This window comes from Ambystoma mexicanum, chromosome 12 (assembly GCF_040938575.1).
Source record: "Ambystoma mexicanum isolate Mex_15411 chromosome 12, UKY_AmexF1_1, whole genome shotgun sequence".
NCBI lineage: Eukaryota > Metazoa > Chordata > Amphibia > Caudata > Ambystomatidae > Ambystoma > Ambystoma mexicanum.
In genome coordinates, this window is record NC_090936.1 from 683805164 (window position 1) to 683821326 (window position 16163).

Here is a 16163-nt window from a genome sequence, read left to right on the forward strand (position 1 = left end):
GCCTTTCATTCTGCAATATCTTACATCACTGCCAAAAGCAAGGGGATTATAAGGGCCAAACCATAGGAAATGCACATGGTGGCATGAGGCTCCCTATTGTACAACAGGGGCAATGATGTGCACAGTATCCTAATTTACGCATAGCAGCTCACTTCTGCTCCTCTACCAAGTCTACAATGTCCTCCACAACCATTGCGTACAAGTCCCCAACCCGAAATGCATGCAGACTGACAAGTGCATGAGTGAATTACATTGTGGTGGTTGTCATGAAGGCCTAGCCTGCTGGGTGCATGGCCTACGGCCTACAGCCTTCGGCCATGCACCCAACAGTCTAGGCCTTGCCTACACCCACCACAACATAACAAAGCCCTGCAGGCTAACATGTAGGCATGTGCCACAAATAGGAAAGGCAGCATAGGCACCAGCACTTCTACCCAACCTCCGCATCCTAAAGCAGGAATGCATGCACAATGTTCCACTTACCGGAATGCACAAACATACCACAGGGTTTGGCACCGCTACCCACTTCCATTCAGAAACCATTGTAATAATGCCAACCAAACAACACAATTGTGGCAACATTGGCCCTGCTCTCCATACTGTACTACGTGCACACAAGCAGTACTGCATAGTGCACTGCAACACTTACTAATCCATGCAATGCACACTATGCAAGCACACGTAAGAACCATTTGCACCGTAACCTCTTCCATATTTACACTATTCCATTTGTGCACCCCCCCAGTGGACACAGTACACGGCTGGTCACTGCATCATCTCCACCCATACACCAACAACTGTACAATGTTCTACCAATCACCACACCCATGCAACCAACAATGTGTGCAATGCAGCCAAACCACACACACAAAGTGACAATGTGGCACCGACGTTTAACCAGTGGACATGCCTTTTCAACCAGTGGACATACCTTTCTGTGCAAGGGCAGCAGCCATGTATTAAAGGGGCTACAGACTTTCCACATACAGCACACTATAGTACACCCTATCTGTAAATGTGCATGTCTTGTGGAATGCACTCCCCTTCTGCAAATGTGCCTGCCACCATTCATCACAGAAAGACATCACTGCTGCAGCTGGCATGCCATAACGAAGGCTGCTTGCAATGACCGCACAAGATTGTTCCCTGTTGAGATAACCACAAATTGGCGCAGTATGCACGGATACCACTGGCACACCACCGTCTTGTTATAATGAGATGTATCACTTGCAGCACTTCTCACTCCCCCACCCTTTCCATCCCTTCTTCCTACCACGAGATGCCGTAAACTATGTTTTCTAGGCCGTTCGCCACTGCACTGTCCTCAGAAACAAAGCATTTATCCAAAACTGTGCATGCACAACACGTCACTGTACACTGCAGTGCAATCACATTTTTCACTGCGCTGCTAACAGGGAAAAGGGACGCCGGAGCGGAGGCAGATATGAGTACTTTTAGTGGGCACACAGTTACATACAAGAGGCCCAGTCATGAACACAATGCATTAGGGGCTTGGCACACACACCACAACACTGTCCTCCAATACACCATGGTGGCGTTTCCCAAAACCTTTGACGCACAGCACGCTTCCCTCCAGCCAACCACTGGCCGCGTCCACTGTTCGCCGACAGCAAGGCGTACTGCAGGCCAATGATACTTCGGTCCGAGGAGTGAACAGGGAAATGGGTCCGCATAGCGGACCCAGATATCACAAATTTTTTGGGACTTACATTTCAGTCCTTTGCAACAAAAGTACTGGTCCGATTTCCACTACACACAGAAGCACGCCTACCGACCCAAGCCCCCGCACCTGATGCACATTTGGTGCAGATCCATCCAGCCGTTCGGGCTGTAACTGTGCTCTCTTGCCCATTCAGTCTATGGAAAAAAATAAATCCGCCCCCCAATACATTTTTCCCCTGCACAAAACCTCACCCAACTTGGCCATACACTTTTTCTGCAAAGCTTGGGGAGGATTCTTCCAGGGGGAGCGAAGTTATAAGCTGCCGAAAAAGTGCTCTTCCTATGAGTTTAGCAACTTAATCATAACTACACGGCCGCTACTGTGGGCCGTGTAATACTGCTGGAGGCAAGTTATGAAAATGGCGCCAAATTTTACAATGGATACATGCAAATGTTCCAATTGATTTAATAATTAATGATATCAGAAATGTATCCATAGGTAAATACTGCTCCATCTCCATAATGTGCCTCAAATAGTATATTACACTTTTCTGTAGCAATGGGGGCAATAACCACACTTTGCCCGTATAGTGAACTCTTCGGCTCTCTATTCGGCTTTGGCCAAATACTTGTGCCAACTATTCAGTATTTGATACTCCCCTAGTGATATTATAAGTGTTTCTAGGCACGGCAGGACAAGGGAGGGAAGATAGAGGAAGGACAAGTCAAACAATCTCACTAGGCCTTGTGTCATTCAGATCGTGCAAGTGGGAGAAAGAGAAGTGCAAGGGGAAACAGAGGGGGGCAATTGCAAGGGAGAGGGGAAGGTAGAAACAGGGTAGCAATGCTCTGAGTAAGTGCAGCCAGGACAGCATGGCTCTGGGTAGTGCAAGGAGACAGGGACTGTGAGGTTACAGTTACAGCCCCATGTGCGTGGTAGGTCCGGAGGCAGTGCAAGGGTGACTGATCAAGACGGAACCTGATCCCCAGGGAGACTCTGAGGGTAGCCAAACAACCAGTTGGAAAAACAGACAGGTAGGTCAGATAGGTCAGCAGGAGAGGGAGAGAGAGAAAGCAGAGGCGAAGAGGAAAGTTTTGAGGTGCTTCTGTAACTTCAAGTTATACCTCTTCTCTTGATGCGCCCTGATGACTGTGGGCTCCGGCGCTATTTAAATATATAAATCAATAAAATAAAATAAATCAGGTGGTCCAGCCCAAGTTTGAGAGGGGAAGGGAGGCAATTCCAGAGGGAGGCACCTGCAGAGGAGAGAGATCTACCTCCCAATTTCTGCCTGGAGAAGCATCTGACTCTTAGAGAGTTGGAGGTAGCTGAGAAGGAAGGTATTATGGAAGAGAGTGTTGGATGTAGCGCAGGCGCTGGCCCCAGAAAGCCTTGTGGACAATGCAAAGGTCTTGAACTTGATCCTTGCAGCCACCGGGAGCCAGTGGAGCGATTTCAGGGCTGGAGAGATGCGGTCCCTGGGCTTGAGGCCAAGGATAAGTCTTGCAATCCTGTTCTGGATTAGTTGAAGAGGGCAGCGAGTAGAGGAAGGCAGAAGGAGAAAGAGGCTGTTGCAGTTCTCCAGCCTAGAGAGAACCAGGTTCTCACTTACATGTGTAAGTGAGTGTAAGATTATGCTATATCATTATCTACCTAATTTATTTATTTATTTATAGTTCATTTGTTAGGCACTTATTATTCACCTTTAATTGATTTGTCTAACATTTGCAAAGTTGGTTGAAACTGTATTAGTGATCGGTGAAACCATTGAAAATGTGATGTGATGTTCATTTGAATTATTATTTTTGACTCAACACATTGAAAGTGCAATCTCTTCCTCTAGGGGCATTGGAATTCCAGTTCAAGTCTATTCAATCCGGTGGCATGATAGCCTCAGAGACAAGAGGGTACCCCATTTAACATTAACAGACATTTTCTGGAATTCCTTTCCATCCACCTGGTTTGCCAAGTTCTTCCCACTCCTGACCAATTACAATGACTATACTGAGTTCCGGTTCATGCTTCCGGTGTTTTTCGCTTACCACCTTCTATTTTGTGCACAGGTATTGTTTCCTGTATTTCCCACTGACACAGTACTTCTCAGATTGCCCTTTTGCTTCTGCACTCCCCTCTTCCACCAAAGACTTGAAGGCAATTCGACTTAATTAACGGGTGCCTTCCTCTCCCTTGAGTCTCCATCACCCTCAGGATCACCCTCTGTTCTCACCTCCTTTTGTATTGTCTCCTCTGTCTCATTGTCATGTCCTACATCTGCTGCATACATTCTGCAACATATTGTACCCTTCACTGAGGTTTCTAGTGCCTATTTGCGGTCCGCTGGCTTGGTTTTCTGCTCTGTCTGAATGTTCTCTTATGCTCTCTGACCCTAATGTCTGTCTTCTTCCCTTCGAACTGTTCAGTATCTGCCACTTCTGGAAGTGTTACTTGCTTCTTTGTTTTTTTGTGGTCCTCGTGGTGTGACAGGGCTGGATGCCACCCTTCAGGGGGATCTGATTTGTCTTGTGTCATTGTCATGTCTGTCGGGTCTGCATGTTTTTGCTGTGCATTGGATTTGTTTGTGAATTTTGGCGACCCTCATCTGTGGACGGTTGACCTTCGAACTGGGGAGCTTAACTGGGCTCGTCTCACTCCACCTTGGGCACTGTCCTTCATAAGCACGTCTTGATCTCACGTGGGGTCCAGTGCAGTGGTCATATATGCGTTGACATGGAGGTCTCTGCAGGGCCGTATTGCTGTGCACATTGCTGAGTGGTGACACTGCCCCAACTGTCTGTTTTGGTGGGTGGGTTTTGGCCATAATAATCCATTCTTTACTCACTTGAAAGACGTTGCTCTGTCGGTTTCATATGTAGTTCGGCTGCGGTCTGCGGTGGGCCATGCATTCAAAGTTACCCGACACCATGGATTCAAAGGAAAGGCCACAAATAACATATCACATTCTGTATGCACGCTTGGCTGGCACCAGTTGTTTGTCCTTTGAATTTCGTATAGGACTGGTCATTCCCTGATATGGGAAAGGGGAAATTCATTGACTGTATCGCTGGCACATCAGACAGATTGTGCATGAAATGTGCATGAGATTGCATAGCATTCATTGTTAATGTGTGCTACATTTAAAGTATAGCAAACCCTCATGTGTAGATAGTAGCCCTTGGGGTTCATATATTGACTTTTTAGCTCTGTTTCCATCTTTAGGGTTGAGCCTCATAGAATGTCACATAGTCACTGACATCTTAATCCACACCACGCCTCAACACTCCTCACACTACAGCTTGAATAATGTGACTACACTCTGCAAAAATAATGTAATAACTGCTTTATTGAGAACTACTGTTTGCTTCTCCCTTTCTCACGTCTGTTCAGATTGTGGCCTACCCAAGGGCCATTCGACTTCCAGCGTTTCAAACCCATAACAAATGGCAGTAGGCGCTATACAAATGTCGAGTAAAATACCATAACATATCTCTGCATGCCCCCTGCAATCTGCCAAAGAGGACACCTGCATTGCAGCTAAAGACCATCTTTGGGGAAAGACTAATGCAATGGAAGGATGTGTTGTTTGTTTATTTATTTATTTATTTATTTATATATATAGCGCTAAACCCCACAGGCATCAGAGCGCATTCCAAAAAGACAGGACAGTGATTACAAAAACGGGACAAGAATAGACACACCGAAGATCGTATCATGGGGAGCTGAGAGAGGTCGCTAGTCCAGTTTATTTAAAGAGTAGATTCTTTAATTTCTTTCTGAAGAGTATGTAGTTGGTTTCTAATTTGAAGGATACGTGAAGTTCATTCCATTTATGGATGCTTCTGTTTGGAAAGGCCTTGCCCAGACCGTTTTGCTTTTTAGCTGGGGTTGTCTGGAGAAGACCTTTGTTGGAGGATCTTACATTTATAGCCATTGTTGAATGGCCTATCATCTCATCCATGGTACATTTTAAAATGACAGATCTGCTTGTTAGGGAAATGGCTGCTGAACCTACTGTGTCATTTATACTGCACTGTGTGCGGTTTTATTGACAGTGTTGTTTGCTTTTTGTGGCACTCTGATGCTGCCTTCAGGCGCATGTGGCTTTTACCAAATACATATTAGAAATAAAAGGAAGGCAACTAAACCAACCGATATTTCACTAATAACAGGAATCCAGTCGAAGTGACTTTATGGGTGCCTAGCTACAGCCCATGCAGAGCTGCAAGCAAGTTCAGCAAGTTCAGCTCAGAACAAGCAATGCATGACATGATATTGTTATCAAAGCAGCATGTTGTAACATTAGATACACATAATAGTTTGCTAAAAAAAAAAGTATAATCAAATTTCATCTCATATATTAATTGCAATGCACACAGCTTACACATATCACTTAGGAAGAATGGCTCTACTGACACACTGCAGTGTTGGAGAAAATAAGTTATTCTAATGTATCAGAAAAAAAGAGGACGATCCTTAAAACACTCTCTTTAGCCACAAAAGTTAAATTATATCAGGAAACACATTGGCAGTAATGTAGGGCTACTACAACAACAAGGAGCGTTTTTGGCAAGAGGTCTGCAATTTATGTTTGTCTAATAGTTGTTATTATGACCCTTCTCAATGGTACATGGCATAAATACGACAGAAATACTAAACGACATGACTTGAAAGGGCTTGATAGAATATGCTGTAACTCAAGGATTAAATCTTTGCATCTGGACTGTCTTGTAAAAATTGGCATCAACTGAAAGATGTTTTCTAGAAATGTTAGCTGTGCTCCCTGCACTTGTTATGACAATTGTTAGGAATAAAAAAAACAGTAGCACTTCCAGCAGTTCTTATTTTATGGAATTTAGTGAGTTATCCCTTCCTTTAACATCTGCTGCCAAGGCTGTGGATGACTGGCCGCTAAGCCGCCCGAAATCGGTGGCTCCTGAAGCGTATCTCCTTGGGGAAAAGTCTCAGTTACGTCTACTGAAACACTGACCTATATTTATAAAACGTATTTGTTTTTCTTATGTGGTTATTTTTTAGAATGCATGTTCTAACACACTACAATTTTTTTGTGCATTGTAAACTAAGACACAGTCCTGCATTTATTGAAATGGCTTAAATTCACTTGTAATTGGCTTTGATAAGAAAAAACTTGATAAGCGAAGGAAAGGTATGGCACATACACCAAACAATTTGCTGAATCCCAACAGTTGTCTGGATGCGTATCCCCATTTCTCAAGCTTAGCTATATTATCATAGCTCAGTAAAATCGATCAGTTGAGTAAGTTAGTTATCAATTCTCGCAGGATAAAATCCAATCAATTATAAGAAAACTATGACATTCATCCTCACTCTCTACATTTGCCAATCAGGAAAGTCTTGAACACCATGGGAGGAAATGGAGAATAAGCTTTGATGTGGCTAGAAAACAGATTTCCTTGAACTCATTAAGAAACTATAAACAAGAAATGTAAAGTGCATAAGTGAAATTTTACTTTGAGGAAGTAGTTAATGCAGAATGCCCGAGTAGAGAGGACTTTCAGGACGTAAATGAACTTGAGAACGCAAGCCCAGTCTCACTTGACCTGCTTAACTCGTTAGCTATCTTTCTTTGTTGTTAAAATCACTTCCTTGCATGCCACTATGGCCTTGTACAGGTTCTAAAATGTTTCATTAAAATTCATTTCTTTATGATATTTCTTTTCAATAAAATTAATTTGTGGCTTTTAAAAAAAAAATTATAATGCGGTCACACCATTACTCCCTGCCCAACTCCCAGCCACCACCCACCCTTTTCACCTCCTAGTTCCCCTTACCTCCAAATATACCTATTCATTCTACTTTACCACAAAATAATTGCATCAACGTCAATTACCGAAATTTAGCACCCGGGGTGGGTGAGCCAACTAAACAGGTTGCTCAGAATGTGCGCTGAAAGTGCTAATCTTAGCCCGCATTGTGGGCAGCCTGCTGGCTGTTTCCTCGCCCTGCCTTCTTCCCCTCACCATCCGTTGCCTTAAGTTTTTTTTAAATTACTTCCTCTGTCCACCACCCCCCACCCACTACCTCCCACTTATCTTTTGGTTCAGCTGCACTGGCAGCGCGCCGCCTTTGCTGCTGGTGCTGCTGCGCTACTGCCAGGCCACCACAGAAATGGAAGAAGAGCTCCGTAAGGAACCCCACCTTTCATCTCTGTGGCCGCCATCTTTGAACAGTATTTTGTTTGAATGAACAGGACGCTACACAGCGTCCCATTTATACAAACAAAATACACTGCTCTCAGCACCCTGGATTATCAGATTGGCAACCTGGGGTGCTATTCGTCCCTCTCTGACCTGCCGGATCAGGTGTTATCGGAACATGGACCTTTGTTAAATGTCCTTGCTTTGCTCAGTGCTTTGACTCTGGCCCTGGGCCAATAACACCCAATCCGTCCCACCGGATCGGGTGTTTACGCTTAAGTAATTAACTTTTTCGAGTGAACTTGACATAATCATTCACTGGCCCTCCCTGTGCAAGAAAGAACTGTGTATGCTTCCCCTGTTAAGTGGGGAAGAGATCGATTCCAGTAAGAAATGGAAGTGCCCCCATATGGTGGTGCCTGCAGAAATATTAAAATAATAAGTCCTGACATTTTAGAGGACACTGTATGGTTACTAAACACTGTGTTAAGCACATGATTAGTGTCTGGCCTTTTAAAAAAGACGGTAATAAATAACATCACTAGAAACATCTTTCTGGCACCAGAATATCCTGTTAAACTTTTGCCTAATCCTGTACTGCCCTTTTCATGTTAAATTGACAGAGAAGACAATGACCATTCACTCCCAACAATTTGTAGTAGCCAACAGCAGCAACGGGCTGGTTTTAATTATAGACCCAGAAATGGGTACGGAAACTGAATTGGTTGGTATACTGAATAACGTGTGAGAGTACACAGATTTGGTAGGGAGGGAGGTGAAGAGGCTATGGCACTGGTATTATTTTGTTTTTTACTTTTTTAGGACAGATTCAGTTTATTGGTTAAAAAACCATTTACCCAATTATATCAATATTATTAAAATGGAGAAGAAACAAAAAGGAAAAATACCATACGTTGTATCAATACATTACGGTGTATAAAACTGTATTCCTGAGAACATCAGGTTAAAAATACTCATTACATAAACATATTTCATACATTGCTACATTACAATAAGTTAATATAATAATAACAAGTAGAAATCAATTTCCTCTGCTTTTCTACCCGTTATTCTTAACATTTCTTCTACAAATGTTCATGGAATCGTATAAAATCTCATAAAAGATCCATTAATTATCAGACATTACCATTTGGGTTTTCAGAATCATTTGCTGGACATAAAATATAGCATTGTCCAATTTCTGGTTATCTCCTGAGAATATATACGACATGAATTAATCGTTTTGTATATTCCCAATATCTGTTACAAAGTTACTGGCAAATATGTCTAGCACTTTAGGGCATAAAGGCCTCGAATAGACTCCATTCCTTCATGACAGATACGTCACAGGCTAGACTCATGAGATACATTGGTGCAAGCACCTCTGCCTTCGTAAGTAGGTAGTTGGTAAAATCCTAACCTCATTATGAAGCAGCCATTTTTGAGTTGTGTACTTGGTAGAAATATTTAAATGGATCTCTAATAGTAAAACCCTGCTTTATGTAGTCCCTGAAGCCAACATTAGTGGGGTTGTGTGCCAAGAATCCAATGAATGTTTGAGTGGAATTTACCAATGTCTTGCAGCCAACATTCCATAATTTTTTGTGGGCACTCTGAATTAAGCATTAAGTCTATTCCAAAGTAGAGGGATTCTAGGTTTTTGCTCTGGTCGAACATCTTCAGAAGGAACAGACTGAGGCGTATTTTCCATACAGTGGACAGGAAGTAATACCCAATTCCATACAAATAGCTTCCACTGATGTGGAAGGTAGCAACCCAGTCTGCCCCGCCACACGTTTTCCTCCAATATACTTAACCATTGCATCTCCCTATTCAGCAATATCTCTAATCCATACAAGACACTCAGAACAATGGTAGTTAGTTTAGTTTAGTTTAGTTTAGTTTAGTTTAGTTTAGTTTAGTTTAGTTTAGTTTAGTTTAGTTTTGTTTATAGAGCGTGACCAAACCCTCAGGTAGCTGGGTGCATAGACTTGTGGACAACATAGTAACATAACGTGCACGAGAATAAAAAGAGAGTACATACATTCAGTAGTACAAAAGAGGGGTACAGAGGGAGACATGATGCTATAGACAATGCAATAGACAATGATGGACCGGGTTACAAGGTGGTCCAGTTCAGTATATGGGTTCTGAACTGGACCTGGTAGCTCTATGTATTTTAATCAGTGCTTCCATAGAGTATCCTCCACTGTTAGATTTGAATGATCTAATGGCGTTCTATTTCCTGTTCACCTTGTTCTTAATATCACTGGCCAAAACTTTGGAATCAAAGGAATTATATGTAGAGATTCCCAGGTACATATAGTAATTAACAATTTCAATTGTCATGCCATCTAATATTCATTTATAATGATTGTATTTATTCTTATAGACGTTAATGACCATAACCTTTGTTTTCCCAGGTTCAGTTTTAGTTCATTATTCTGGGGAAATTCATGTAATTCCATCAGGCTATGCTGTACCCCGATGGGGTACGGTCAAAGATGATTATCTCCTCAGCATAGGGAAAACCACCCAATTGTCTGTTGTCCAATTTTAGGGGGATTATTCTCACAGTTACTAAGAGCACCGCCTAAGTCTGCTATATATATTTTGAAGAGGACACGGGCCAATGTGCACCCCTGTTTTAGAACATGATTAATATGTATTGGGTCATTCAGCAGACCATTCATGTTACCAAATGAAATAACTAAGCCACCACAGGTTGATCAATGTATTGCTTCCTTTTCGGAAACCTGTCTGTTGCTTATTTAGTATTTTATCGTATTTTAGCCAGTTATTAATTCTTCTCAGTAGAAATTGACAAAATACTTTGCCCAAGGAATCAACCATGGCGAGAAGCCGGTACTTTTCTGGTGATTCTCACTGGTCTTTTTTATGGATAGGAACAAGTATAGACCTCACCCAGTTTGGGGGCATGTCACCTGTTTTAATTATTAGCTTAAACAATTTTTCAATTATTACCGCCCATACATGTGGGTTCTGTTTGAAAACAATATTAGCGACTTGGTCTGGACATGGGGCACTCAAAGATCTCAATTTTGTGATAACCTATTCAATATCTGTTGCTGAAATAGACAACCCCTCACCGTCATAGATTGTGACCATTTTAGACATTCTTTCCTTGTTTAGAGACTGTATCGTATACATATTCAAATCATATTTTGTCCCTTTATCTACAGATATTGGGTTAATTTCGTGTTTACCTATTAGGTCAAAGGTGTGTCATATGTATGGCCCAGAACCTTTTTGTGTCCAAACTACAGATTATTATTTATAATTAGCCATTGCGCTGTCGTCATTGAGTTTTTATGCTGCCTAATTCCATTTCTGTAAATATTTCTCAATTTGTTTATCGCATTGTGGATTTCTATGTTGGGTATGCCCAATGCTTTAACAATGGAAAAATTAGACCTCAACTGTCTTTTTCTATGAGCAATAATAACATCAAACAGCTTCCCAGGCTGCTTTAGGCCATGTGTACTTCTGATTGTATTCTCAGTCATGAATGCCGGTATGTCATGAATTTTTTCATAATAATCGTAAAGATTAAGTTAATCTATGCTGTCAGCGTTTATCAATCTAAGATTGCCCAGGTTTCTCTTCAATGTACAGTTGTCTAAGGTCGTAACTAGTGATAAAAGCCTCCCATTGATTCAATCTGTCATTTTCCACAGTTATCGCATCAGGCTCGAATTCTATTGCAGTAACGTTATAACTGTTTTTCATTATATTATAACATTCATCCTTTTCCCTATTTGGACGTTTTGTTGGATACCTTTGGAAATTTAGATCACCCATAACAACAAAGGACCCATGTGGGTTGTATATACAGTAGGTTGAACCCTTAATTTGTATTTCTCGAGGGGTCTGTGACATAACAAGGATAATACTATTATCAAACACAAGGATTACAGACTACCTCCTTCTCCTGTATTTTTTTTAAACAACTTTATTTCTGACAGAACAGAGCAGCATACATTGTGGGACGTGTCCCATATTACAGTTCATTGGTACATTTCGTATCATTATAAAAAGAGCAGATATAAAAGAAAAAAACACAATATGGGTCACAGTGAATTGCCCTTCTTTCTCCAGTCAGCTGGAGTGCACAAGGGATAAAAGGAGGTATATTTCAATCTTTAATTCGCTTTCTTGACGGAAAGGTAAGTTTGTAAACTAGCCCACGAGTTGCGTGGTCTAGCTCTAGTAGAAAGAGTGGATACATTCATGCTTTCACATTCCTGAGACCAAGTCAATGTATTCAACCATTCCTTCCCGTTAGGGGGGAGTTTGTCTTTTCAGTGTAGGAAGATGGGTCTTTCGGCAATCATACAAGCAATATTGGCAAATGTATGAAGGTCACTGCTGTGAATCCTTGGCCACATGCCAAAGAATGGGCCCATAGGTCCATGTTCTAGATCAATATCTATAACCTCTGATACTGTATCAATGAGATGGGACCAATAGCTCTCCAATGCGGGGCAGAGCATGTGTAAGTGGTCTTCTCCATCTAGCATACATTTAGCCTGTGGCTGTGAGTTAGACATTTTAGAGAGTCTAGCTGGAGTGTAGAATAGCCTGTTTAGGATTTTGAATTGTATAAACTTAAATCAATGGAGACTTTCTTAGTGTGGGTACACATTCGTTTCCACTGCTCATCTGAATGAGCCAAGCCGAGTTCTCTGGACCAGACAGCTCTTGCATTGGATATTGGCGGTGGGAGCGAGTTCTGTACCATCTTATTAATCGTTGACATGATGTGCCTACAGTTTACTGAATTGCCGAAATATAAACAACACTTGGGGTTTCCGAAGGTTCGTTTGGATAGGATGCCCATCTAGTGGATATGGCCCCCCGTAATCTGTAGCCGTTCCCACTTGTATCCCCGTGTCCAGGTCTCAAAGTGTCGGGGTGATGAATTTGCCTTCTGGGAAGAGATCTGCAAGAAACCTATAACCCAGGTGTTCCCATTTTATCTTTATTGATGTGTCCCATGTCAGTTTGAGTTCTGGGAATTTACATAGTGGGAGCCATCTATAGTAGGGTTTTGCAGTATCAGTAAGGGAGAATACCATCCTCCACACCCGTAATGTGGCCATGACCGGGTCGAATGGGCAACTGTCACTATAATGAAGGTTTAGTATCAGGGTATTAAGGTCTGCGTCTCTGGCCGCGAGAGCCTCAAGTTTAGTGTGTGTGTGGGGGGGGTGTACCTGGGGTACCAATAGGTTGCATAATGGGCTTGAGATGCTATCCAATACAGCTCCAAATTTGGTGCTGTTATTCCCCCTTTCTCATATGTGAATGTCATGTCCAACCTCTTTTTACGGACTGCTCCAGCGTGCCAGAAGAATTGGGCCAACTGTCCATGCAATTGGGAAAAGAAACCCTTCCTGTGCCATATCGAGACATAGGCAAACACATACAGCATTTTGGGGAGCATTATCATTTTAGTTAGTGATAATTTGGCAGCTGGGGATAATGGGAATGCTTTCCATTTGTTCATTCTGGTTTCTGAGTATGAACTCAATGCGTCTTAATTGTCTCTCTGCAGTGTCTCCTGAGATCTTGAGATGGTTACCCCCAAGTACGTGATACCGTCGGGAGCCCAGTGGAGGGAAAACCGCCCCTGACAGTTGGATATGCTATTAGTGAGGGGAAATATCTCTGATATTGAGGTGTTAATCGTGAAACCAGACAGTTCTCCAATGAATACAATATCTTGTATGATCGGGGAAAGGTTGGTCAGAGGGTCACAAACAAAGAGAATAATGTCGTCGGTGTATAGGGAGTTGATTTTGGGGAGCCCTGCCAGTTGGATACCGTGGTGCCCATAATGTTCCCTGATGTACTTTGTCATAGGTTCTATGGCCAGGGCGAAGAGCATAGGGGGAGAAGAGACAGCCCTGTCGGGTACCTCTTTCTAACTGGAATTGGGAGGATGTGTGCGAGTTGACCCGGACCCTGGCTAATAGTTGTGTGTATAATAATTTGAGGTATTATTGCATTTTGGGGCCTATAGCCCCTGCCTCCATTGCTTGAAACATGTAATCCCAGGCGAACATATCAAAGGCTTTTTGGGCATCTATCGTGACCGCTACTGCTTGGGTGTCCGGGTTAAGTCTGGCCATTATGTTGAAGAGTTGTCTAATGCTAAATGAGGTGGATCCCCCGGGAATAAATCCCGCCTGATCAGGGTGGACCAGTTGAGGAATCAAGGGGAGGAGTCTGTTGGCCAGGATCTTAGCATATATTTTAGTATCACAGTTTATGAGGGAGAGGGGCTTGTAGGAGCCACATTCATTCTTGGATTTGCCTGGCTTCAGTAACACTGTGATCACAGCTTCCCTAAGTGATTCTGTGAAGATGTGGCACAGCAGGGACTCTTCCAATACTTGTAGGAGAGTAGGAGCTAGTACCATGGCATATTCCTGGTAAAGTTCAGCCATTAGGCCATCTGGGCCCGGTGACTTGTTTTTAGGGAGTGAAGCAATGACATCCATAGTCTCCTCTCGTGTGAACGGGAGTTCAAGCTCTTCTCTGGCCTGGGGATTTAAGGATGGTAATATGACTTTACAGAGTAGAGCACGCATGTCAGGGTTGCCTTTGGCCAGAGGGGCCTTATATAGGTTATAATAGAATTCCCTGTACACCTCCACCACCTCTAAGTCAGACCATCTGTTGTTACCCTGTGCGTCGAGTACACAGTCCACATGTTCGCCACCCTGTTTGGAACGGACCACTCTCGATAGGGTTCTTCTTGGCCTATCTCCCTCGCCATATCTCCTAGCTGCAGAAGGAAAGGCAAAGTATAGGGTTTCTCTGGTGGCGTGGGCCTCTAATCTCTCAAGCTTGGCGTGGATCTGGGCAAATACTGTGGGATCAGGATTCAAGGAGTGCCTCTGCTGCAGTTTTTAAAGTTTACTTTCCGACTGGTCAAGGTCTCTCCTGATACCCTTGAGGACCCCGATCTCTCTAGAAATTGACATTCCCTGAATGAATACTTTGAAGGCCTGCCATCTAACGTCCTGCGATGTGGACGCAGCTATGCTGGTTGCAAAGAAGCTGTCTATATCGTTTTTGTTGTCAGCCTGAAACAACACGTCCCACAAGGCTTCCGATTTTAATCTCCAGATGCTCCTTTCGGGGCTATCCCTGTATTTCAGGGTTAAGAGCACAGGGGAATGGTCAGTTAGTGTGGGGGGTCTAATTTCAACCTTTACCCCCCTCCCCATCAGTGAGCTGGAGATTAAGAAGAGATTAATTTGGGATGGCATGTCATGAACTGAGGAATAGAAAGAGAATTCTCTGGCGGTGGGGTAGATAGTTCTCCATGTGTCTCGGATATCATACTTCTGCATAACGGAGAGTAGTTGGGGGCCGCCCGGGTTTGGTGCCTTGTTGGACCTATCCAACGTACAATCTAGTATCAAGTTCATGTCCCCCCCCCCCGATTTGGGGTATCCCAAAGTATCCCACCAAGATATTTTGTATGTTCACAAAGAATTCAGGGATATCTGTATTTGGGCAATAAGTGTTTATTAGTATGGTCTCAAGCCATTCAAGTACACAATGTATAATTATATAATGCCCATCAGGGTCGATACAGGAGCGTTTCAATGTAACTTTAAGGGATTTATGTATAAGTATGGCAACCCTTTATTGAGTGGAGTATGAGGTGGGGTACCTGTTCACTCCCCATGTTCAGTTGCATGACTCTCCTGAAGAAATAGGATATAAGCTTTCTGTCCATGTGCATAGGCAACCACTTACCGGGATTTAGTAAAGTTCCCCAACCCTCTGATATTCCAGCTAAGGATTGTCAACTGTTGTGGCATTTCTCTATAGAGCAGCAGTACCTCTCAATGTGCACCAATTTCATGTGTGCATGCATTTCGTACCTGTCTCAGCCTGTCAATATTTTAATGGTTAGTGCACAAATTCTCCCCTGTATAGCACAGCTGGCACTTCCGTTACTAACCCGGGCTGGGGGTGATCTTATAACTGTTAGCCCACCCACCACCCCACCTGCCAACCCCAACCCACAGTGTGAACCCCCACCCCTTCATTCCCCTTAACCAACCCATAGGGCCAATGGGCCATATGGAACGACGTCTTAAACACATTCATTTAGCAGTTGCTAGCAGGAGCGCTGGCACCGTGTGGCCATTGGTGGTGTCCGTGGGATGTGCCCCCTTTCTGAAAACAGTATCAAGGTGAGCAGCAATCTTGAAATACTATCTTCAAATATTGCATGTATTATCACTGGACTGGCACAAAGT